The sequence below is a fragment of the Rana temporaria genome, chromosome 11 (assembly GCF_905171775.1).
Source record: "Rana temporaria chromosome 11, aRanTem1.1, whole genome shotgun sequence".
NCBI lineage: Eukaryota > Metazoa > Chordata > Amphibia > Anura > Ranidae > Rana > Rana temporaria.
In genome coordinates, this window is record NC_053499.1 from 146,384,292 (window position 1) to 146,408,789 (window position 24,498).

A 24,498-nucleotide genomic window follows, 5' to 3' on the forward strand; every position below is an offset into this window, starting at 1 on the left:
GACAGGAGATTTTTTTGTCTACCGCCAGCGCATCGCCTCAGTGTGAAAGCCCTCGGGCTTTCACATTGAGTCTGCAGTGAAGGGGTTCTTCAGGCGGGATAGCAGCGCTATTTTTAGCGCTGTACCGTCTGAAAAACTCCTCAATGTGAAAGGGGTCTTAGCTCAGGCATACAGACAGGAAGGTTGGCTTAGCTGCAAAAGCCCCTCCTCCTTCAGATGAAAGGAAAAAATGCCCATGAAGTCCCCTCTTAACAGTTCATACATCTGTATTCTGATGCCATCAGATGTACTAAAATTTCATGTTAATGGTACACAGTAAAATCAAAAACCTTATCCCATATAGCATCTATTTAAATAATATCTTATATAGTAAAAGTTCCAGATAAGCATATTTTTAAGAAGAGGCCACAGGTAAAGCCTCCAGCCTTACAGAGGCCACCTCTTCCAACAGGAGGCTGAGGACAGGAGCTCTTATCACGTAAACACATCACTGTGTAGCCCAAACAGGGTGGACGGTCTAAAAGGTTTCAGTGACTAAAGGTTACCATATTGCACCTCCATAATTGCATAATTGGCTATTTTTTTTGCGTTTGTAATCTGTAGTAAATGTATTCTTATGCTTCATACTTCTTGATGCACTTTTTAAAAATAAACCAAAATGATGACTTCTAAATGTGAACTCACGGAGGAGCACACAGGCTACCTGCTCAGAAATTTATATTTTCATGCCAACTGAATACCCTCAAGCCTACCCAGTGTCCACAGAAGTGCCAGAAGTCTGTTATCATACCCAAGCCAGAGAGTATCTCTGAGGGCCACGTCTTAGCCAGGGGTCAAGTCTTGGGGGAAAACGTGTGGGAACTCCCACCCAAGATCCACCCCCCCACCAAAAAAAAAAAAATGATACGCTCATATGCATAATTACTAAACCGCATGTTTTTTTTATCCACTGTACCTTAGTAATCCTTTATGTTACTGGCCGCTTTCTGTATATGGATTCATTAGTAAGTGTGCGGGTATTCCGTCACTTCCTCGGCTTCTTTCTAAATCTCATGATAACTCGCGGCAGACCTCTGCAATGTCTCCTGGGAACAATGACAAAAGCTCCCAGGAGACATTGCGGCATCGAGGAAGTGACGGAATACCCGCACACTACCTGATGAATCCATATACAGGAAGCGGCCAGTAACATAAAGGATTACTAAGGTTCGCCTGCCCCTGACAGTGACTCGAGCAGTGACTCTCGGCTGCTCTAGTCCTGCAAAGGGAACTGCGTTCCTGCTGTGAACAAAAGTGCAGGAACTTCGTTCCCATGCGTTCCCGCAGGACTTGAGCCCTGGTCTTAGCCATGTAAAAGCATTTGCTAAAACATACTAACATACTGATGAAAAGTGTACTCTATCCTTTGTAAATAACACACCTGCCTGTTTGTGTCACTGATCTCATGTACACATAACAAAGGAACAATGATCCATTAAAGGCCCCTTTATCACAGATCAGGTGTGATCACGATTATTTGCTGTGTGCACACAAAACAGATGTTCCCCTGAGCGCATGGTGTGGGACTTCTCATTAGGCTGGGTAAAAATCATTAGAATTTTACCTAGTCTAATATATTATCAGTCTTTCCAACTTAAACAAACAAGGAGGATTTGCTTTATATCAATTGGAACAAACCCAATGTCAAATGAGCCAGCTGTGCACCTGTTTCATGGGCCATTATCCTCAACAGAATCATAAAATATCATCCAAACGGCAGTAAACAAGATGATAAATGATCAGAATACAGGATTTTAAGTGGAAGATGTGGAAAGACCATGTACAGTGCATATGAAGGGTCACTAAATGGTCTTCTAGTTATCAAAGTAACCACAGACATTAGATAGTAGCCAGATCTTAGGGCGGTCATTAGGATAGGAGTCCACAGGCGATTTTTTTTTTTTGCGATTTTGCAACATTCAGTAGTGATTAATGGCTAATGACTACACAATGATCCAGATCTATTAGTAACTTACATGGGGAGTCATTGGTTATATATGTGTAAAACCTTTTGGCCCGGATTCACAAAGCACTTACGCCGACGTATCTCGAGATACGCCACGTAAGTGTAAATATGCGACGGACTCTGAAACCAAGATACGCCTGAAAATACGCTTAATCCGACCGACGTAACTTTCCTACGCCGGCGTAGAGTGGGCGCATATTTACGCTAGCCGCAAGTGGCGCTCCCATTGATTTCCTATTCACATATGCTAATGAGGGAGATACGTCGATTCACGAACGTACATGCGCCCGGCGCATAATATACGCGGTTTACGTAAGTCGTACGCCCGGCGTAAAGTTATTCCCCATATATGAGGCGCAACTCATGCAAACGTATGGACCAGGGAACACAGCCGTCGTATTTTACGTTGTTTGCGTAGTACGTGAATAGGGCTGGGCATAGGTTACGTTCACGTCGTAGGCAGTGATCCGTCGTATATTAGGGAGTCGTTTTGACGTGATTCTGAGCATGGGCACTAGGATACGTCCACGGGACGGCGCATGCGCCGTTCGTTTTAAGTACTTCAATGACGCTTGGCCCATCATTTGCATGGGGTCACGCCTCATTAGCATGGCTCACGCCCACTTCCACTTACGACGGCTTACGCCGAGGGAACCCAGCGCAGATTTGGCAGCACTGGCTTTGTGAATCCAGTGCTTGCCTCTCGGCGCTACGTCGGCGTAGCGTATATTAGATATGCTACGCCGGCATAAATATGCGCCGATGTATGTGAATCCGGGCCTTTGTGTTCAGCGCGCGCAACTCCCCAAATACTTATTGAGCCTGAACATTATCTGGTGCTGTGCCTGAAAGAAGCAGTTCTCTCTCCCTCCTCACTATACATGGAAGCAGCAGCGGGGGCCATTGGCTACTGTGCGGTCAATCACAGCCTATGAGGAGGGAAAAGAGGCACGGCTGAGCCACATTGAGTGTGTCCATGAACACAAACAGCCCAGCTCTGGATCAAGCCCGCACAAGTGTCCCTACAACAAGCGGCTTGCTCCGACTTAGAAAAAGGTTCTTGTGCGACTTCGGGGGCGACTTGCATTGACTTCTATACAGAAGTAATTTTGCAAGTCGCCTCTGAAGTCGTCTTCAGGATGCCTTGCCGAGTCGCCCCCAAAGTCGTGCCGCCCAGTGTATACTCTTTCATTGTTTTACTCTCAACAATAAAAACTTTAATAATAAATAAAATAAAAAAAGGTCAGGTGCAGGTCATATATATACCTATTTTAATTGAATCAAGTGACATGCAGCACTTGTCCCAAGTGCACCTTTGAAATGACAGAAAATGCTTTGATCATTAAGTTATTCTGCTATGGTCGTTTGGGGATATAAAAAAAAAAAAAAAACCCTACCTATGAAAATACAAATTCCATGACTCTTACGTAGATATTAGGAGGATCTAAAGCGCAGTAAAATGTGCTCTGAGGACACAGTGCATAGTAAATTACATTGATAAAGTATAGCATTTATTGCTTTTCTTATATTTTACAGGTTTTTATGTAGGAGGCTAAAGTAGCTCTGCATAATGGGTACAATTTCAGTTCAAGATGGATTCTGACATGAAGTTCTCTTCAGCACATAACAGTCAGTTCTCCTAACTCGTTAAGTACGGGATTTTCTGCAGGTTTGTCATTAAAGTCAGGAGCGTGAAGCTCTGAGCATCCTTTCCAAGTCACACGGTGTTTAGAGGGTGCTGGAAGACAGGTTTATGTCTGTTCTCTCATAAAAAAAAGTGTCATTACAGGATTCTTGTTTCATTTCAGTTAAATAACTTAACAAATTAAAAATGAAAAAGTTCCATTTGCAGTGAGGGCTATTTGTGGAAGCCAGATCAAAAGGAACAATGCCATGTCACCGCCCAGCAACAAATTCCCAGTATTACTGGTCCAGAACAAAAACAAATTGAAAAAGATGCAAGATGGACAAATATGATTGATATTCATGGGCAACACTTTCACTTTCCTTTTCATTAGGATGAAGTTTGTTAAAGTGGAGTTTCCATCCCAATTTTTTTTTTCATTATTGTGCTCATTAGACCTAAACAAGTAAAAAAAAATGGAAATGTCTGTTGCTATGCAGTCCCACGAAATCTGCCTTTGAAACCACCTAGGATTCTGACATCATCTCCCTCTAATGCTCCTGGAAAATGTGTGTCATCATTTTCCATGATGCAGTGCCCTGTCCATATATCATCCAAGACTTCCAGGAAGTAAGTGCTTGTAGGCTTCACAATGCCCACAAGCAAAATGACAACGGTGTAGACATAGTTTTATAAACTATCTTTTTTGAATATCTATGCGGATCGGCGGCGGATTGTAAAATAGTAAGTGACCGGATTTATATTATAAAAACGCAGGATGAAAGGACATACATTTAAAAAATTAAAAAAACATAAAAAAAATGCTAATTGTGGTTGGAACTCCGCTTTAAAGTAGAATTAAAGGTGTTTTTTTTTTTTTCCCTTTGTGGATAAAGTATGCGAGGGTTATGACCCCAGCTTCCACAAGGATCGGTCAGGTGTGGCACATATACATTTATATTGATTCAAGCTGGATTGATAGAAGTATAAGCAAAAATAGCCATACATTAAGTTCAATTTAAAAATGCCAGTGTGCGCTGGGCCTGTAGGACCACAGAAGAGCAAGGCTGCACTAAAGCACATTTTACACTTATTCACTGCACATATGAAGGTTTTCTTAGGCCCTTTTCACAGAATTGGACCGTTCAGGTCCGCCTGTCTGTTTTGTTGGCGGATCTGAACGGCCGCTCCACACATCTCTATGGAGCGTCGGATTGTCAGCGGAGACATGTCCGCTGACATCCGACCCGATCCGCTAAAATCAGACGGAGGGCGATTTCGCTCCCCTCCACAGCCCAGTGCACTCCAGTGAGTGCAGGGGGGCAGAGCAGAAAGCAGGTGACTGCTAGTCACCAACTCTCTGCTCACGGAGCTCTGAGAACCGAGCGATCGGCGGTGTTTGATCACTCGGTTCTCGTGTTAGGGCCAGTGGGGGACACATGCAGCATCAGACCAAGACTGCACCCAGCTAGGTAAGTATTTTTCTACAAAGAAAAAAAAAAAAAAACATATAAATTTCTCCAATTTACTCCACAAAAACATGCTCAATTATGGTTTTTGGTGCCTGTATGTATAAATCGGCAAAACATTCTGTCGACACAGGCATGTATTAAAATCTAAGAAAAGGTTTGAACACCTTTCTATTCTACCATTTGAAGAGGAGTCCTCATTTTTCTAGTTGGGTGTTATTTATAAATCACTAATAGTAAAAGTTACATTTGTTTTAGAATAGGCTGATGTTAGTGATTGTAACTGGACACAGTCCTTCCATAAAATATGCAATGACCTTCTAGCCAGCTAGTGCGCAACATTAGATAAGAAGCTGAAATCTATTTTGTACATTATAGGCCCAGATTCACATAGGAAAGCGCATCTTTGTGCGGGCGTAACGTATCCTATTTACGTTACGCCTCCGCAACTTTGACAGGCAATTGCAGTATACTCAAAGCAAAGTTGCGGCTGCGTAGCGTAAATAGGCCGGCGTAAGCCCGCCTAATTCAAATGTGGAAGATGTGGGCGTGTATTATGTAAATGTATTGTGACCCCGCGTAAATGACGCTTTCTCCGAACGGCGCATGCGCCGTCCGTGAAAGCATCCCAGTGCGCATGCTCCAAATTAACCCGCAAAAAGCCAATGCTTTCGACGTGAACGTAAATTACGCACAGCCCTATTCGCGAACGACTTACGCAAACGACGTAATCGACGGAAAATTTGACGCTGGCCCGACGTCCATACTTAACATTGGTACGCCTCATAGAGCAGGTTTAACTTTACGCCGGAAAAAGCCTTCCGTAAACGGCGTATCTGTACTGCGACGGCCGGGCGTACGTTCGTGAATAGGCGTATCTAGCTGATTTACATATTTCTAGGCGTAAATCAGCGTACACGCCCCTAGCGGCCAGCGTAAATATGCAGTTAAGATACGACGGCGTAGGAGACTCACGCTGGTCGCATCTTATACAAATTCTGGCGTATCTGATTTATTGAATCAGGCGCCAAGATACGACGCCTCACATTAAGAGATACGACGGCGTATCTGGTGATACGCCATTGTATCTCCTACGTGAATCTGGGCCATAGAGTTCAATAGTTGATGAAAACAAATGAGAATGCACATTTTAGAATGTGGTACTAACTCAGAATATTGTCAATCTTTACAAACAACACATTTTAGACCCAAATTCATAGTTCAGCAACATCCCCGTCACAAGAGACAGTGATTTAATTAGTAGGAATAAACTCCTATTTTTGCCAATTTGTTTTACTTGGCCAGTGGTGATCTAATTATAGACCTAATTGGAGGATTAAACAGCTTTGTGATTACAGTAACAGAGCAGGGAAGGCAACCAAGGTGCATAAATTCCCATCCAAAGGGTGTCTGGGAATGGAAAATGTGTTTTTCAGGAGATACAGAACTCTGCAATCGGATGGACCTCAGGGAGGGATTACTGGAGAGACACTCCATGGCTGTGTAATTACTATCAGAGCTTGCAGGCTCGCTTTTTCAAAAGCATTAATTCTGCCAACGTGGATAGGTTTCAAGGATATCATCCCCCCGCCCAGGTAATGCGCACTGACGCTGTACCAAAATCCTTCACAACTTACTGATGAATTATCAGCAGCTGGAGCTCACAAATTAGTACAAAGCCCAGAGGGAAAAATCTACAGAACATTGTTTATGACTGACACAAGAAAAGTTATTTAACCGTCCATTGCCTCAAATAAACAGTGACAAGTTTAAATTTTTCACCAGAAAAAAAAAAGTCCCATCAACTTTGATTAGCACCAAATTGTAGCTCCTAAGAACAAAGCCAGAAGTGTGGCTTAAAGCGGTTGTAAACCACATAAACATTTTATTTTATTTTTTTCAAACCTGCAAGGCAAAAGGCATAATCAGCTAGTATGCACCGCACACTAGCTGATTATGAAATACTTACCTCGGAACGAGGTGAAGAACACTTACCTGGTCCACGCCGAGCGAGATGTCATCTTGCTCCGGCGTGTCTTCCGGGTATCGCCGCTCCAGCGCTGTGATTGGCTGGAGCGGCGATGACGTCACTCCCGCGCGGGAGATTTAAAATCGGCAAGGGTCGGCGGCTGATTTTAAAGAGTGAAATAAGCATTTGACCCCAAGAACACCATCCCCGCTGTCAAATATGGAGGTGAAAACATTATGCTTTTGGGGTGTTTTTCTGCTAAGGGGACAGGACAACTTCACCCACAGTTAGAATCACTGCCTAGGACACACTTAACCCCTTGATCGCCCCCTAGTGTTTACCCCCTTCCCTGCCAGTGTCATTTACACAGTAATCAGTACATTTTTATAGCACTGATCGCTGTATAGATGACAATGGTCCCAAAATAGTGTCAAAAGTGTCAGATATGTCCACCATAATGTCGCAGTCCCAATAAAAATCACAGATCCCCGCCATTACTAATAAAAAAAAATGCCATGAATCTATCCCCCATTTTGTAGACGCTATAACTTTTGCCGATCAATATGTAGAAGAATACAGAATAGGATATTTATTATTGCAAAAAGTAAAAAATATCGCTTTTTTTTTTCAAAATTGTCGCTCCTTTTTTTTAGTTTATGGCGCAAAAAATAAAAACGGCAGAGGTGATCAAATACCACAAAAAAAAAGCTCTATTTGTGGGGAAAAAAGGACATCAATTTTGTCTGGGTGCAACGTCGCACGGCCACGCAATTGTCAGTTAAAGCAACGCAGTGCCGTATCGCAAAAAGTGCTCTGGTCAGGAAGGGGGTAAATTCTTCCGGGGCTGAATTGGTTAAGAACAAATAATTTATATTTTCTACCAGGCTACTTCTGCTATCAGATATTCTCTTGGTATATACAGAAAGCTTAGATTATATCTACAGCACTGTGCAGGGCACACAAATCCATGACTGAATGTAGAAGTAAATTGTGCAGAGAGGAGAAAGATCAATTTTTATTGTCTATAGGAAAAGAAAAAGTCAGACAGCACCACAAAATGTTTCCCAAAATTTCTAACAATATTAAAAAAAAAAAAATGTTTTATATTTCATGTCAGTGGCGCAGAAATATTACCATGGTCCCTGTGGCCCATAAATGAGAAATGTTCTTTAGGAAGGGCTATCTGGCCTCACTTACAGACGACGGTACATACTTCAAATATGCTGGGATGATGTTCTAAGAATCTTAATGGCATCAAGGCTCTTGATTAACACAGCTGGGGAGCGATTCCAAGGAATAAAACATCACTGGCAGCTTAGAGATAAAACAGATATTGTGTGTAAAGCCCAAAAATTCAGCAGGGTCATACAAGACCAAATGAGATGTTCATTTATAAAATAGAAAAACTACATTTACAATCTCCTCTCCACACATTCCAAAACTAGGATGTAACCATAAACATTAGGCACCATTTGTATGGGCATTTTGCCACACTGGGAATCCCAGCAACAGGAATCTGCCGACATCGCTGGATTCCAGAACAGGTGGGTGTCCTATTATTAAAAGTCTGCAGCTACAGTATGTGTAACTGCTGACTTTTATTTTTTTTTTCATGCAGGGGCCGAACTCTGCTTTAACATGGTAGTCTATGGCACTTAAATCGCAGAAAAGGCGTGCGATAACTTTTTTTTTTTGTGGTTCCAACTTGAGTCATATTGATTAAAGCGGAGGTTCACACAAAAAACGAACCTCCGCTTTTTGGATCCCCCCTGGTGTTACATTTGGAACCTTTCAGGGGGGTGCAGATACCTGTCTAAGACAGGTATTTGCACCACTTCCGGGTTCTGACTCCCGCGGGAGTCCAGCCTCGTCACGTCACCCCGGGACGTGACGAGGCTGGACTCCCGCGGGAGTCAGAACCGGAAGTGGTGCAAATACCTGTCTTAGACAGGTATCTGCACCCCCCTCCCCCCTGAAAGTTGCCAAATGTGATTGCTCAGCCTCGCCTGCTGACATCGCGGGTGCGCTGGACAGGTAAGTGTCCATTTTTTAAAAGTCAGCAGCTGCCGTATTTTTAGCGGCTGGCTTTAAAAAAAAGAAAAAGAAAAAAATCGGGTGGACCTCTGCTTTAAAATAGCATCCATTAAAATTAAGAGCCCCAGGACCAGAGAAAAATAGGATTTTTGTACTCACCGTAAAATCCATTTCTCTGAGTTCATGGACGGACACAGCATCCTTTGACAGTAAGGAAGCGGATATAACCCTACTGTCAAAGGATGCTGTGTCCGTCCATGAACGGAAGAGAAAATAGGATTTTTGTACTCACCGTAAAATCCATTTCTCTGAGTTCATGGACGGACAACAGTATCCTTTGACAGTAGGGTTATATCCGCTTCCTTACTGTCAAAGGATGCGGTGTCCGTCCATGAACGGAAGAGAAAAAGGGCCCCTGACAGTCAGGGGGGCTTTCATTGCTTCTTGCACCAGGGCTCTGAAGGTTTTAGTTACGCCTGTGTAAATTGTCGATTTTTATACTGTTGTGCGCCAAAATCTAATTCGAGTGTGTTGGCGCAAATCTTAGGTAATCTTCCACTGGGATCATCCTAAATGTTCTCCTCTCCTCGCTGGCCATCCATACACATCTCCCTCACCTTGCTGCAGTGCTGATTATCGCTTTTTGCCCCTCCTCACTACAGTTTTAGAATGGTTTCTATATAATAACATTGGAGTAGGTGCTTTTTTCTTTTTCCGCATGCAATCAAACATTAATAGAAACTGCCACAACACTTCAAGTGATTTGATGAAACTGGTACAACACCACACAGAACTCGTCTTATAGCATTAAAGAAAATGCTCCTATATTTATAGCACTAAACTGACGTATCTCTCTTTGTTAAAGTGGGAGTTCACCCGAAAAAAAAAATTTAACATTAGATTGAGGCTCGTTTTGTCAAAGGGAATCGGGTGTTTTTTTTTTTTAAATCGAAGCAGTACTTACCGTTTTAGAGAGCGATCTTCTCCGCCGCTTCCGGGTATGGTCTTCGGGACTGGGCGTTCCTATTTGATTGACAGGCTTCCGACGGTCGCATACATCGCGGCACGAGTAGCCGAAAGAAGCCGAACGTCGGTGCGGCTCCATACAGCGCCTGCGCACCGACGTTCGGCTACTTTCGGAAAATCGTGACGCGCTGTATGTGACCGTCGGAAGCCTGTCAATCAAATAGGAACGCCCAGTCCCGCAGCCCATACCCGGAAGTGGCGGAGAAGATCGCTCTCTAAAACGGTAAGTACTGCTTCGATTTAAAAAAAAAACACCCGAAAATGAGCCTTAATCTAATGTTAAAAATTGTGTTTTTGGGTGAACCTAAACTTTAATTCCCTTCAGTAAAACCGAGCATTGCCTACCCCAGTATCAGGAGCAGGTAAGGCTCTTCGATCAAGTTTTGGAAAATCATAAAATCTAAGAAGTTTCCTGGAAGTGATTTCTTCCTTATTAATTCTGGAGTTTAATTTCAAACTAAAAAAAAGACAGATAGCCGCGTCTATGTCATTGTTTGGAGAAGTTACATATTCTTGATTAGTGGTCAAACAATGTCATCTTATTTGTTACTATGTCCAGCATCTCCTCCATTTCTTTCTCCCAATGTTTATATATGAGCCACACAGCCCAGCAGAAATCTATGTTGATTTATATTTACAGAATAAACTGTTTATGATTTTCACGCTGAAAACATAATCTGACTTGTTTCTTTCATGAGTGAGGCTGAACAGAGGGCCCATTTAAAAAGTTCCAACATTGAGCATAATTAATTCCACACTGAAATGTGTGCGGTAAACAAAAACCAAAAATAAACAGCCGTGACAAGTCGGGCAGTGAGCAGGCACAAAGAAATGCCGAGCTTCATAGGGAAAGATATAGATAATTCAGTGTTGCCTTATGTAACATAAAATCCTCTCCAAATCTAAAAAGGTTGGGACACTTTGTAAAATCTACATAAAAACAGAATGCAAGGATTTGATTTCATAATCCCATATTTTATGTTTGAACTGAGAAAATGTACACCATCATCCATGGGGGTGTGTCAGCCAGAACAGCTTACAGAGGAGGAACAGGAAGTGAGAAATTCAGACAAAGAATAAAAACATTTAGAAGGGAAATTGAAGGAAAAGGTAAGTGAACCAACAATGCACTAGCTTAAAGGAACACTAAAGGCAGAATTTTTTTTTTTTTTTAATAACAAACATGTTATACTTACCTCCACTGTGCAGCTCGTTTTGCACAGAGTGGCCCCGAATCCTGTCTTCTGGGGTCCCTCGGCGGCTGTCTTCGGCTCCTCCTCGCAAAAGCTTTCCACGTTCACGCGAGCTCCCTCACATGGTGGAAAGCTTTTGCGAGCGCGCTCCCGTGATACAGCGGCGGCCATAGCCGCCGACTGTATCACTCGGCCCCGCCCCCCGACGCGCCGCGTCATCCGCTGTGATTGACAGCAGCGCCAGCCAATGGATGTTTTAGGCGAGGCCGCGGCTTCGGCCTAGTCCGCGGCTTCGGCCTAGTCCGCGGAGCGCCGGTCCTATGGAACAAATTTTTTTTTTTTTTTGCCCACCTTCCAAGCCAAGTCGCCAGGAAGCTATTTCTAGTCGCCATGGCGACCTGGATTTGTCGAGCCCTGCTTGGAGGCATACTGAAGCCTCCCTCCAGACGGAAGTGTTTGGCACGAAAGCTGCTAATGTCAGTTTCAGTACCTGCCACTAGAGCGGCTCAGCGTGCAGCTCACACTGTTTACAGTGGTTTTTCTGCAATGAATAGAGGGACCTTTATGGAGCTACATCACTAGATGTAGTTTGCTTGTGTTTATACTGTAGCAGCAGCAGCTACTACAAGAAATTCTCCACTGCCACAGGGATCAGCCATGTATTGAATGTTAGAACTACAAACCTGTCTGCCAATAAGATTTTTAGTTTATTCATTTACAGAACCCAAAGATGCAATATGCAGGAGTTTTTGTGCGTTTTCAGAAAACGCACCAAAAATGCCTAATCTAACTACGGTTTGGCCGTGTGAAAACACCCTTAGTATAACAAAGAAACACTTTCAAGCAAACGTAGCGATTAAACTGAATAATACATTTTTTTTTTGAGATTGACCTTTTTGCTCATCCTACTCTGAAAAGCAAATGGCAACCTGACTCAAAGCATCAGCAAGATTACTAAAATTACCTTTTAATTCTTTGGTAACGGTTTTCTATGTCAATAGAAAGCTACTAATGAAAAAGGGCCAAATGCAACATGCACAAATCAACCTCCGTCCAGGAAAAACATTGTTTCTCTGGAATCTCAGAACTTTAATTTGAATTTGGCAACACAGATGCAAATGTTAAAATGATATACATGGCGAGCAAATATTTTTACACGTGAGCTCTGGCACTTACTGATAGGTGTTACTTTGTTTTGAAAGTATTTTTGGGCAGCCGATTTAAGATTATGCATGGATAAAAATTTTAAGTACACTTTCAAGCTTCCACCAAGCTGAACATCCTTCGCTTATATTGGGATTCTACAAGGGTAAGATGACTTCCAGGCAAATACTTCCATCTAAAATCCTGGTGTTTGAGAATGGCTCGTGTCTAATGAGACACAGACGGCACCCTTAATCCTTCCTCAACAAGTCATACATCTAGCACCTTGAGATATAAAATTCTCAGCCCTAAGCTGTGGATGGGACGTAGTGCAGGTGGCTCCAGTATTCTGTGAGGTATTGAGCTGGGATCTCTCCAAAACTTTGAGGCTGAGATAAAATAAACACTTTCTTTTATTGCTTTAAGGCCTAAAAAAGGCGTAAAAGCTTTCAGTTCATGTCATTAGGTTTCATTGTAAGAATGCTCAGATCTCAATGACATTTGCAAGTCTGCACAAAATATACTCCTGTTAAGTTTCAAACTGTGCAGATGTGCAAAGAATGACTAATATAACTAACAATATTTCTAGATAAAAAAATAACACATTCACAGGTGATAAACCTGGCGCTTTTAAGATAGTGTTTCAATGCTTACTTATGCAGAGCTACAGACTACATAATGCACAGGGTGGCCTCAAAACATTGACAAAACGCAAGTTGGTGGAGAACTGTGAAAGCAAATAAAAAATATCCTCGATTCCCAGTTGCCTTGACATAATCAGTCCAACCCCCATCCTTCGCTTCACAGGGTAAAATGTTTCATAAAAGTCAGCATCCCCTGGCCACCCCTGGTCTATTTTTTCCTGATGAGATGCCTGCAAAATCTTGCAATAAGGATTTAAAAACTACAACTAAAGTAGCAAAAAAGTATTTTCATTTTTTTATTTTATCGGGCATCATAATTTATAACAGAGAATCTCTACAGGTGCATATCAAAAATAGAATATCATTAAAAAGTTAAATTATTTCAGTAATTCAATTCAAAAAGTGAAACTCATATTATATACACCTTGTTCCAAATTATTATGATAATGATATTTTTCTCATTTACCTAAATAATTGATGTAAACAACAGTCAGCATAAGAGCCGGTTCACACTGGGGCGACTTGGGATCCGACTTGAAGTCGTCTCAAGTCACGCTGTCAAGAAAAACAATGCAAGTGAATGGGAGCGGTGTTAATACACACGACAAGAGTCGCTCCGACTTCAAAAGAAGTTCCTGTACTACTTCAATCCGACTTGTAGGCGATTTGTACCCATTGATTTCAATGGAAGTCGCCTCCAAGTCTGATCCAAGTCTGATCACTGTCTTAAAGCGGGAGTTCAACCAATTCCTTTTTTTTCCCCTTAGCTTCCTGCTCGTTCGGTCTAGGGGAATCGGCTATTTGTATTAAAATATGATCCGTACTTACCCGTTTTCGAGATGCATCTTCTTCCGTCGCTTCCGGGTATGGGTCTTCGGGAGCGGGCGTTCCTTCTTGATTGACAGTCTTCCGACGGTCGCATCCATCGCGTCACTCGTAGCCGAAAGAAGCCGAACGTCGGTGCGGTTCTATACTGCGCCTGCGCACCGACGTTCGGCTTCTTTCGGAAAATCGTGACGCGATGGATGCGATCGTCGGAAGCCTCTCGGAAGACTGTCAATCAAGAAGGAACGCCCATTTCCCCAGCCCATACCCGGAAGTGGCGGAGAAGATGCATCTCGTAAACGGGTAAGTACGGATCATATTTTAAAACAACTAGCCGATTCCCCTAGACAAAACTAGCATAAAGCGAAGGGGAACATGTGTAAGGTATGGGTGAACCTCCGCTTTAACTGAAGCGACTTTCCAGGAAGATAACATACATTTCTCAGGCAAACCTCTCCCTCCCCCGCCCTCCTCTAGAGCTGATTGTTGTTTGATTGGCCACTGGAAAGTCTCCTGTCCTGGAGACGACTTCAAGTCGTGTTGTAAATCGCCCTGTGGTTCATGCTCAAGTCATGTCGGGGGTCGCCTCTGAAAGTCGCGCTGGAAGTCGTGTCGCCCTAGTGTGAACCGACTCTTATTCTCATGTTATCAACTATTAAGAGTTTCACTATTTAAACTGAATTACTGAAATAAAATAAAGAGGAACAGTCTGCTCACATGATTTATAATAAAAACAGCTTTGCCATTCTGAAGCTTCCCTCCAACCACTTTGCATATTAATTTTATATATACTTGCCAATTTTGCTGCAGTATTTTCCCTCCACTAAGTCTGGCTGCATCCATTTTAACTGTGGGCAGCTGAAGCTGCGGATTGTTCACTTCCTGGATTTACACAGACACACAGAGGCACACCTCCAGCTCTGCAGCTTTTATTGGCCCTCTTATGACGCATCCCCCCTCCCTTCCTGGCAAACTCTCACAAGAGTGAGAGAGAGAGAGAGAGCTGTGCATGATGTCAAAAGCATAGGGCGGGGATAAGCAATTAGCGGACCTCCAGCTGTTGCCAAACTACAAGTCCCATCATGCCTCTGCCTCTGGGTGTCATGCTTGATGCTGTCAGAGTCTCGCTATGCCTCATGGGACTTGTAGTTTGGCAACATCTGGAGGTCCGCTAATTGCTTATCCCTGGCATAGGCTAAAGACCAGACAAGAAACCAAATGTGGGCTATATAAGGTATTTACCGACATAAAAAAAGTTTTACTATCCAAAGTTAAAAAAAAAGACAGAGGATATAGGGCTCTTTCACACGGGCCGCCTGCCAGTTTTTTAGGTGGACCTGAACGGGCGCTCTGTGCTCCTCTATGGAGCGGCGGATGTCAGCGGTGACATGCCCGCTGACATCCATCCCGCCAAAGTGTGACGAAGGAAAAACCTACTTTTCCATCCATCTGGCGGATCGGATCGGGTGAACACGGACAGAGGGTCCCTGTTTATCCGATCCCCCCATAGGGGAGAGCGGAGAAAAGACAGGGCGGTCCCTGCACAGTGTGCGGGGACCGCCCTGTCATCCGCCGGCTCAGCGGGGATCAACGGAGCGATCTCCGCTGAGCAAGCGGAGGTTCACGGGGCGGATCATTACTGATCAACCCCATGTGAAAGGGGCCTTAATAGATGGAAAGTTGAAAAAATGACTGAAGGTCCGCTTTCACTTTTTGATGATATTCTAATTAGACGTGTGCACTGCTGTAAAATTTGTTAATTTTCTTTTTTTTTGTGTGTTTTTTTTTTTTTTTGGTCATTCGTTATGATTGCAATTCGGAAAATTAGAATTCTAAAGAATAATAAACTAACAATAACTAACTTATAAATTATAGGTATTGGAATTTCCTTTCAAATTTGGCTGTTAGTGAACGTAACAAATAGGAATTTATCCGAAGTTAAGAATTATCCGAAATAACGAATGGAATAAACAAATGGAACAGAACAAATTAATAATGATAAAACGTTTATTATTATTATTGTTATTTATTATTATTAATTTGTTACGTTCCATTCATTTAGATACAGCATTCGTTATTTTGGATAATTCGTAACTTCGGATAAATTCGTATTCGTTATGTTCAATAAAAGCCAAAATTTGAAAGGAAATTCCAATACCTATAAATGTAATAGTCAAGTTATTATTAGTTAATTATTACAGTTTTTTGGATTTCCTAATTTCCGAATATTCGGAAAAATTTGTTAAACTGGTTATCCTTAATTCGGTTATTTCCGAATTAACGAATTTGACAAATTTGTTTAAACATTTTAGACATGTGCGAATTGCACATAACTCTAATGTTTTGAGATGCACCTGTATATGTTTGCCATTTCTGTTATATAGAGTACTGCACCAAACCAAGTACATTATAGTGTTGGGTAGAAACGGTTCTGTGCAGTACTAATATACTTTTGGATTTTTCCCTATTTTATAGCGCTACACCCTGAAATAAAATCAATATACGCTCTTTAAAGGTGTCAAATATTTTAATGTAGAAAAATGTTAAATAAAAATGGCCGCGGCCATCTTGGTACACCCAGCGCGGCAGCCCTCCTCTCTGTTTACACCCACAGAGGAGGAGGGGCCCCCGCTCGTGGGACACACACCGCTCTCTGGTGATCAAATGGCCATTAGAAATCTAAATGTACCTTTAATCAAAGCCACCTGCATTGAGCAATGAGGTTTACAAAGTATTACATCTGAGGGGGAGTGATATGCACTAATCATAGTTTTAACTTTTATTTGTATTATTACTGTTACTACTTGTACTATTTTTTTGCACTGTATTATTTTTATTTTTGGACACGTCTAGTACAGATATGGGCACTTTTTCTACTCCCCAAAGTCTGTACTGAGGGGGGGGGGGGTGTCTATACTGGAGGGAGAGGGGGTCTGTACTGAGGGGGGGTGACACCATTTTTTTTGCACCAGTGCCAATTGGTGCCACTTGCCATCCAGTGCCATCTGCCAATGCCACCTGCCAGTGCCAATTAGTGCCACCTTCCATCCAGTGCCATCGGCCAATGCCACCATCCAGTGCCAATTAGTGCCACCTTCCATCCAGTACCACCTACCAGTGCCAACTAAAGCCACCAGTGCCACCTGCCAATGCCAACCAGTGCCATCTGCCAGTGTTAACTATTGCCATCCAGTGCCACCTGCCAGTGCCAATTAGTGCCACCTGCCAGTCAGTGCCACCTGCCAGTCAGTGCCAATTAGTGCCACCTGCCAGTCAGTGCCACCCAGAGGCGTTGCTAGGGGGGAGCGGGTGACACCCACTAGAGCGCCGCGGTACAAGAGGAGGGGGGTTGCGGGGTGACACCGCAGCACCATCCATCCCCTCCTCTCACAGCCACGGGCTGTTAGCGGTGCTCGGCAGTCGGCACACAGGCACAGCCCCCTCCTCTCTGTTTGTGTGTACAGAGGGGGAGGGGCCGAGGGGACCTTCTGTCCATGTGCCATGGCGCTGCCTGCGATGATCTGAGGTACTGAATGGGAAGGGGGGGTGTTTGCACCTGGGGGGATTTCACTGAAGGGGGGGGGTGTTTGCACTGAGGGGGGGGGTTGTACTAAGGGGGTGTTTGCACTGAGGGGGGGTTTGCACTGGGGGTGTTTGAACTGGGGGGGTTGCACCGAGGGGGTTTGCACTGAGGGGGGGGGGTTTGCACTGAGGGGGGGTTGCACTAAGGGGGGGGTGTCTGCACTGAAGGGGGTCTGTGTAACATGAACATGCAGGGGTCCAGAGGTGCAGGTGGCTGTGTAATGTAAAAGGGGTGCAGTGATGCAGGGTGCTGTGTAATGTAAAAGGGTCCAGAGGTGCAGGGGGCTATGAGATGTAAAGGGGGCCAGTGATGCAGGGTGCTGTGTAATGTAAAGGGGTCCCGTGATGCAGGGTGCTGTGTAATGTAAAGGGGTCCAGAGGTGCAGGGTGCTGTGTAATGTAAAGGGGTCCAGAGGTGCAGGGTGCTGTGTAATGTAAAAGGGTCCAGAGGTGCAGGGTGCTGTGTAATGTAAAAGGGTCCAGAGGTGCAGGGGGCTATGTGATGTAAAGGGGTGCAGGGGGCTGTGTAATGTAAAAGGGGTGCAGTGATGCAGGGTGCTGTGTAATGTAAAATGGTCCAGAGATGCGGGGTGCTATGAGATGTAAAGGGGTCCAGTGATGCAGGGTGCTGTGTAATGTAAAGGGGTCCAGTGGTACAGGGTGCTGTGTAATGTAAAGGGGTCCAGAGGTGCAGGGTGCTGTGTAATGTAAAGGGGTCCAGAGGTGCAGGGGGCTATGTGATGTAAAGGGGTCCAGTGGTGCAGGGGCTGTGTAATGTAAAGAGGTGCAGGGTGCTGTGTAATGTAAAGGGGCCCAGAGGTGCAGGGTGCTGTGTAATGTAAAGGGGCCCAGAGGTGCAGGGTGCTGTGTAATGTAAAAGGGTCCAGAGGTGAAGGGGGCTTTGAGATGTAAAGGGGTCCAGTGATGCAGGGGGCTGTGTAATGTAAAGGAGTCCAGTGATGCAGGGTGCTGTGCAATGTAAAGTGGTCCAGAGGTGCAGTTGTGGAGAGGGGTACACAGTAGTAACAAAAAGATATTGAAGGATACAGAGGTATGCAGGGGGCACAGTGGGGTGCTTTTACATTTTAACGTGGGGGGGGGGGGTGCCAGATATTGGATCTGCCCTGGGTGCCAAATGCTCCAGGTACGCCCCTGGCCTATAGGCTCCTGAGATGTGAATTCCGGTTCTGGAGAAAGAGAGGTGGGGGGAGGGGCCAAAGAAAAATGGAGAGAAAGAAGAAGGGATAGAACGAACAAGAAAGATGGATAGGGAGAGAGAGAAAAGGGGAAGAAAGGAGAACAGAGAGCAAACAGTAGGGTAAAAAATATTTGAAAAATTTTATTGGGGGGGGGGGGGGGGTGACACCATATTTTACCGCACCAGGTGACACCAACCCTAGTGACGCCACTGGTACCACTTCCCAACTAGTGCCATCTGCCAATCAGTGCCACCTGCTAGTACCATCTTTCAGTGCCATCCAGTGCAACCTGCCAGTGCCAATAAGTGCCACCTGCTAGTGCCATGTTCCAGTGCCAATTAGTGCCACCAAAAAATAAATAAAAAAATCGGCCTAAAATATCGACCGCAAAATTCGGCATCATATGTCGCCATCGGCCGCCCCGATTTCTAAATATCGGCACCGGCCAGAGAAAAACCCATATCGGTCGACCTCTAGTTTGAACACCGCTTTCAAAGGCAGGCGCTGCTCACGTATGTGTTTGCTTCTGCGCGCGAGCTCGGTGGGACCGGAGCGCGTTCCTGGCTCCTAACTTTTTTTAGCTGGCTCCTAGATTCCAAGCAAATTCGTCAAGCCCTGCTTTATTTATATACTCACACGGTGAGAGGTAAAAAAAAATGTTGTAAAAATAGTCACTGTGAGGTAATAGTCTACTCTAGATAGATAGATAGAGAGAGCAGTGAATAGAATACAGTGTATGAGGTAAATCTGTCAGCCTGATATCAGATATACACATGAGATATGTGAGGTAAAATTAGATATACACACACATTATGGGCCAGATTCAGGTAGGGAGCGCGTAACTCTGTGCGGGCGTAGCTTATCCTATTTACGCTACGCCTCCGCAACTTTGACAGGCAAGTGCATTATTCACAAAGCACTTGCTCCGTAAGTTGCGGCGGCGTAGCGTAAATTGGCCGGCGTAAGCCCGCCTCATTCAAATGTGTAAGATGTGGGCGTATTTTATGTAAAATCAACGTGACCCCACGTAAATGACGCTTTGTACGAACGGCGCATGCGCCGTCCGTGAAAGTATCCCAGTGCGCATGCTCCAAATTAACCCGCAAAAAGTCAATGCTTTCGACGTGAACGTAAATTACGCACAGCCCTATTCGCGAACGACTTACGCAAACGTCGGAAAATTCGACGCTGGCCCGACGTCCATACTTAACATTGGCTGCGCATCATATAGCAGGGGTAACTTTAGGCCGGAAAAAGCCTGACGTAAACGGCGTATCTGTACTGCGACTTCCGGGCGTACGTTCGTGAATAGGCATATCTAGCTGATTTACATATTCTAGGCGTAAATCAGCGTACACGCCCCTAGCGGCCAGCGTAAATATGCCTTTAAGATACGACGGCGTAGGAGACTTACGCCGGTCGTATCTTTAGCAACATTTAAGCGTATCTCAGTTTGAGCATCCGCTTAAAGTTGCGACGGCGCGGATTTCGGAATTACGACGGCGTATATCTACTGATACGCCCGTCGTAAGTTTTTATGAATCCGGGTATAAAGAGATATATATATATATATATATATATATATATAAAATGTATGTGAGATATGTGAAGTGAATCTAGATATACACACATTTTAAATATATATATATATATATATATATATATATATATATATATATATATATATATATATATATATATATATATATATTTATTTATATATAAAAAATGTGCGTATATCTAGATTTACCTCACATATCTCACACACATTATATATATATATATATATATATATATATATATATATATATATATATATATATATATATATATATATATATTATTCGTTTACCTCACACACATTTTATATATATATATAGATAGATAGATTATATATATATATATATATATATATATATATATATTATAGATATATATATTGTGTGTGTGAGGTAAACAAATAATATATATATATATATATATATTGTGTGTGAGATATGTGAGGTAAATCTAGATATACGCACATTTTTTTTATATATATATATATATATTAGTGTGAGGTAAACGAATATATATATATATATATATAAAATGTGCGTATATCTAGATTTACCTCACATATCTCACACACATTTTATATATATATATATATTGTGTGTGTGAGGTAAACAAATAATATATATATATATATATATATATATATATATATATATATATATAATGTGTGTGAGATATGTGAGGTAAATCTAGATATACGCACATTTTATATATATATTCGTTTACCTCACTATATATATATATATATATATATATATATATATATATATATATAAAATGTGTGTATATCTAGATTTACCTCACATACATTATATATATATATATATTATTTGTTTACCTCACACACATTATATATATATAAAAAATGTGTGTGAGGTAAACAAATAATATATATATATATATATATATATATATATATATATAATGTGTGTGAGATATGTGAGGTAAATCTAGATATACACACATTTTATATATATATATATATATATATATATATATATATATATATATATATATATATAGTGTGAGGTAAATGAATATATATATATATATATATATATATATATATATATATATATAAAATGTGCGTATATCTAGATTTACCTCACATATCTCACACACACACAATATATATATATATATATATATATATATATTGTGTGTGTGAGGTAAACAAATAATATATATATATATATATATATATATGTGTGCGAGATATGTGAGGTAAATCTAGATATACGCACATTTTATATATATATATATATATATATATATATTCGTTTACCTCACACTAATATATATATATATATATATATATATATATATATATATATATATATAGTGTGAGGTAAACGAATATATATATATATATATATATAAAATGTGTGTATATCTAGATTTACCTCACACACATTATATATATATTATTTGTTTACCTCACACACATTTTTTATATATATAATGTGTGTGAGGTAAACAAATAATATATATAATATATATAATATATATAATGTATATAATGTGTGTGAGATATGTGAGGTAAATCTAGATATACACACACATATATATATATATATATTCGTTTACCTCACACTATATATATATATATATATATATATATATATATATATATATATATATATATATATATATAATGTGTGTGAGGTAAGGAATGATTTATATTTAAAGGTTTATATAAAGATTTCTGAATAAAATTTGGTTTAGTTAAACCCCCCCATACAGACATAATAATAATAACGATAACAGTCGTGTAGGTAGGGGGCTCGGTGTGTGGTGGGAGGAGGAGAGCAGGCCTCAGGCCGGGCCCCTCACTCACATATAAATCTATAGAGATTCGGGGGGGTCCATGGGCTGAGGCCTGCACTCCCGGGCCGAGTCCCCGGTGTCTCCTGAGGCGGCAGGCCGCCGGGAGGAGAGGGGCGGTGTGAGGGCGGGGCTCCGGGGACCGGACGGAACTGGGAGCTAGTCAACACAGCCGCCGGCTGCAGTTACCGTGTGGGCTCTGCGAGTTCTCGTGGTGTTTTGATGGGCGATAATGGCGTCCTTCCTCGCGAGAGAATCCAGGCACTCCCCGCACCTCTCCTCGCTGCCGCCGATCCTGACAGGCACACCGCGCCTGCGCTGGAGACGGACTCGACAAGCGTAAGCGCGATGCTGTTCGTCGTGGATGGGGGGGGGGGGGGGGACGCGAGGGCGCGCCCTCTGCTGGGTGAGAGTGTGCAAATGCACCCTCCGCGGTAGAACTTGCTGAATCAATGCGGCACAAGTGGGGCCCTCTGCTGGCTCGTTTGGGAAGCGCAGCGTTTTAGAATATAACCTAAAAGGTTAGTGCGTTGTACAGAATAGCTCCGCATAAATACTCGCCATCTACTGGTTAGACTGGGGAAGTGCAGTTTCAAGGCTAGAATAGGAGAAGCACACAGGAGATGCACAGAACGAAGCTGCTCGACTACGCCGTCTTCTGGGCAATTCAGAGAAGTGCAGAAGCTAGAAATTAAAGGGCAGGATCCTATGTCTTACACTTAATGGTAAAAGTAGTGGTGCCATCTGATGGCCGGATTAGGAAGCGCAACGCTTTGCTCAACACCTCAGTATGAAAGATTTGCAAAGCACACCCATCGCCCTCTGCTGGTCAACGTGCTACTATTATTAGACCGCGCCATCTGCTGGCCAGACTTGAGAAGTGCAGGACTCAGAATTTAATTGCAAAATCAACCCGTTACAATGCAGAGTGGTGCCATCTGCTGGCTTCATTGGGAAAGTGCAGTCTCCAGAATAGAATTGCAGGAGTAATACTGTATATATATATATATATATAGGGAATTACGCAGGAGAGCCATTCTGCTACATATTTATACAGGAGCCAGTCAGGAAGCGGTTAAAGCTATATACTTATATTTTGCCCTGTCTGATTCCTCCCTCCCCCTCATTAACATGATAATGGATAATTTTTAAATAAAACCTTTCTGTCATCAGTGGGCTGGCTCTGGGGGAGGAGGTATGCAAATATCAAACTGCCTTGACGGTTGGGTGTCAGTCTAGAGGAGTGGACTTTCCTGGGCAAGCTGCACCTCATTGATTGAAAGTATTGAAATCCAATGAATGACAGGTGAGCCGAGGGAAGTCAGGCTTGGGAGGAAAAGGGCTAGATGATGCTGGATGTCCTCCAGCCAGGAAATGAGATGGGCTGTATCTGACTTGCTGCAGCTTCTAATGCACATTGAGGTGAAGCTCCCAGTGTGCAGTGCAATCAGAGTAAGCAACATCAGTACAGGAGAGGAGCCTGTACAACTGTGCAAGAATACACACGTGTGGATACACACGATCGGAATTTCCGATGAAAAAAGTCAGATTGACTTTTGAGTTTGGCCGGGCTAAAGCCTGATTGTGTGTACGGGGCATTTGGGGAGATTATGTCCCATTGGGGAGATTTCCCTTCATTTCCTGTCCCATTGCCAAACAGGAAGTGAGAGGAAATCCCTGCAAACTAAGAGACTCCCTTAGGGACCCCCAGGTCACCAGAACTAGTGTCCCCATTGGAAGTTTTCTCCTCTATTACTTTTCTGGGGACAACCCAAAATTTGGGAATTACTTCTACTTTCACTTTCAATGATAATAGTAAACAGGACAAATAGAGAGGGTGAATTCCCTTAATTGGGGGCACAGACAGTGATTAAAACTGACAAGGGTTCTAATCTCTCTATTCTCTATCCAAAAAATTGCCTTTAGTTATACATTAATGTTTATTATACAAGTATATAGGATGTATGATGGTAGAGGTGTACAGGTGTGTATATATATATATATATATATATATATATGTATAAGGCGGCTCCTTCAAGAGCCATAGCAGGCAGGGGACCCGATGCGCCTAGCTGGCTGGTGCAATCAATGCCAGCCACCCACCATTCCATGCACGAGAGCAGGAACTGGGATTTGTGTGTGTTAGCAGGTGAGGAGAAACAGATCCTCTGTTCCTACTAAGTAGGAACAATGATCTGTCTCCTCCCCCAGTCAGTCCCATTCCCTCACAGTTAGAACACACATGATGCCATAAATTTATCCCCTATTTTGTTGACGCTATAACTTTTGCGCAAACAACTCAATACACGCTTATTGCGATTTTTCTACCAAAAATGTGTAAAAGAATACATATTGCCCTGCACTGATGAAGAAATGTATTTTTATTTTTTTATTTTTATTTGGG

The 24,498-nt window shown here is 42.6% G+C and overlaps 1 protein-coding gene across 1 annotated transcript in view; it reads right to left on the bottom strand.

Moving 5' to 3' along the window:
* Window positions 1-22,435, bottom strand: part of LOC120917823 (BTG3 associated nuclear protein) — a 440,239-nt gene extending 417,804 nt beyond the window's left edge. The window contains 1 exon segment of the mRNA XM_040329379.1: window positions 22,284-22,435. The gene's annotated coding sequence lies outside the window, so the exon portion shown is untranslated.
* Window positions 22,436-24,498: the final 2,063 nt, after the last annotated feature.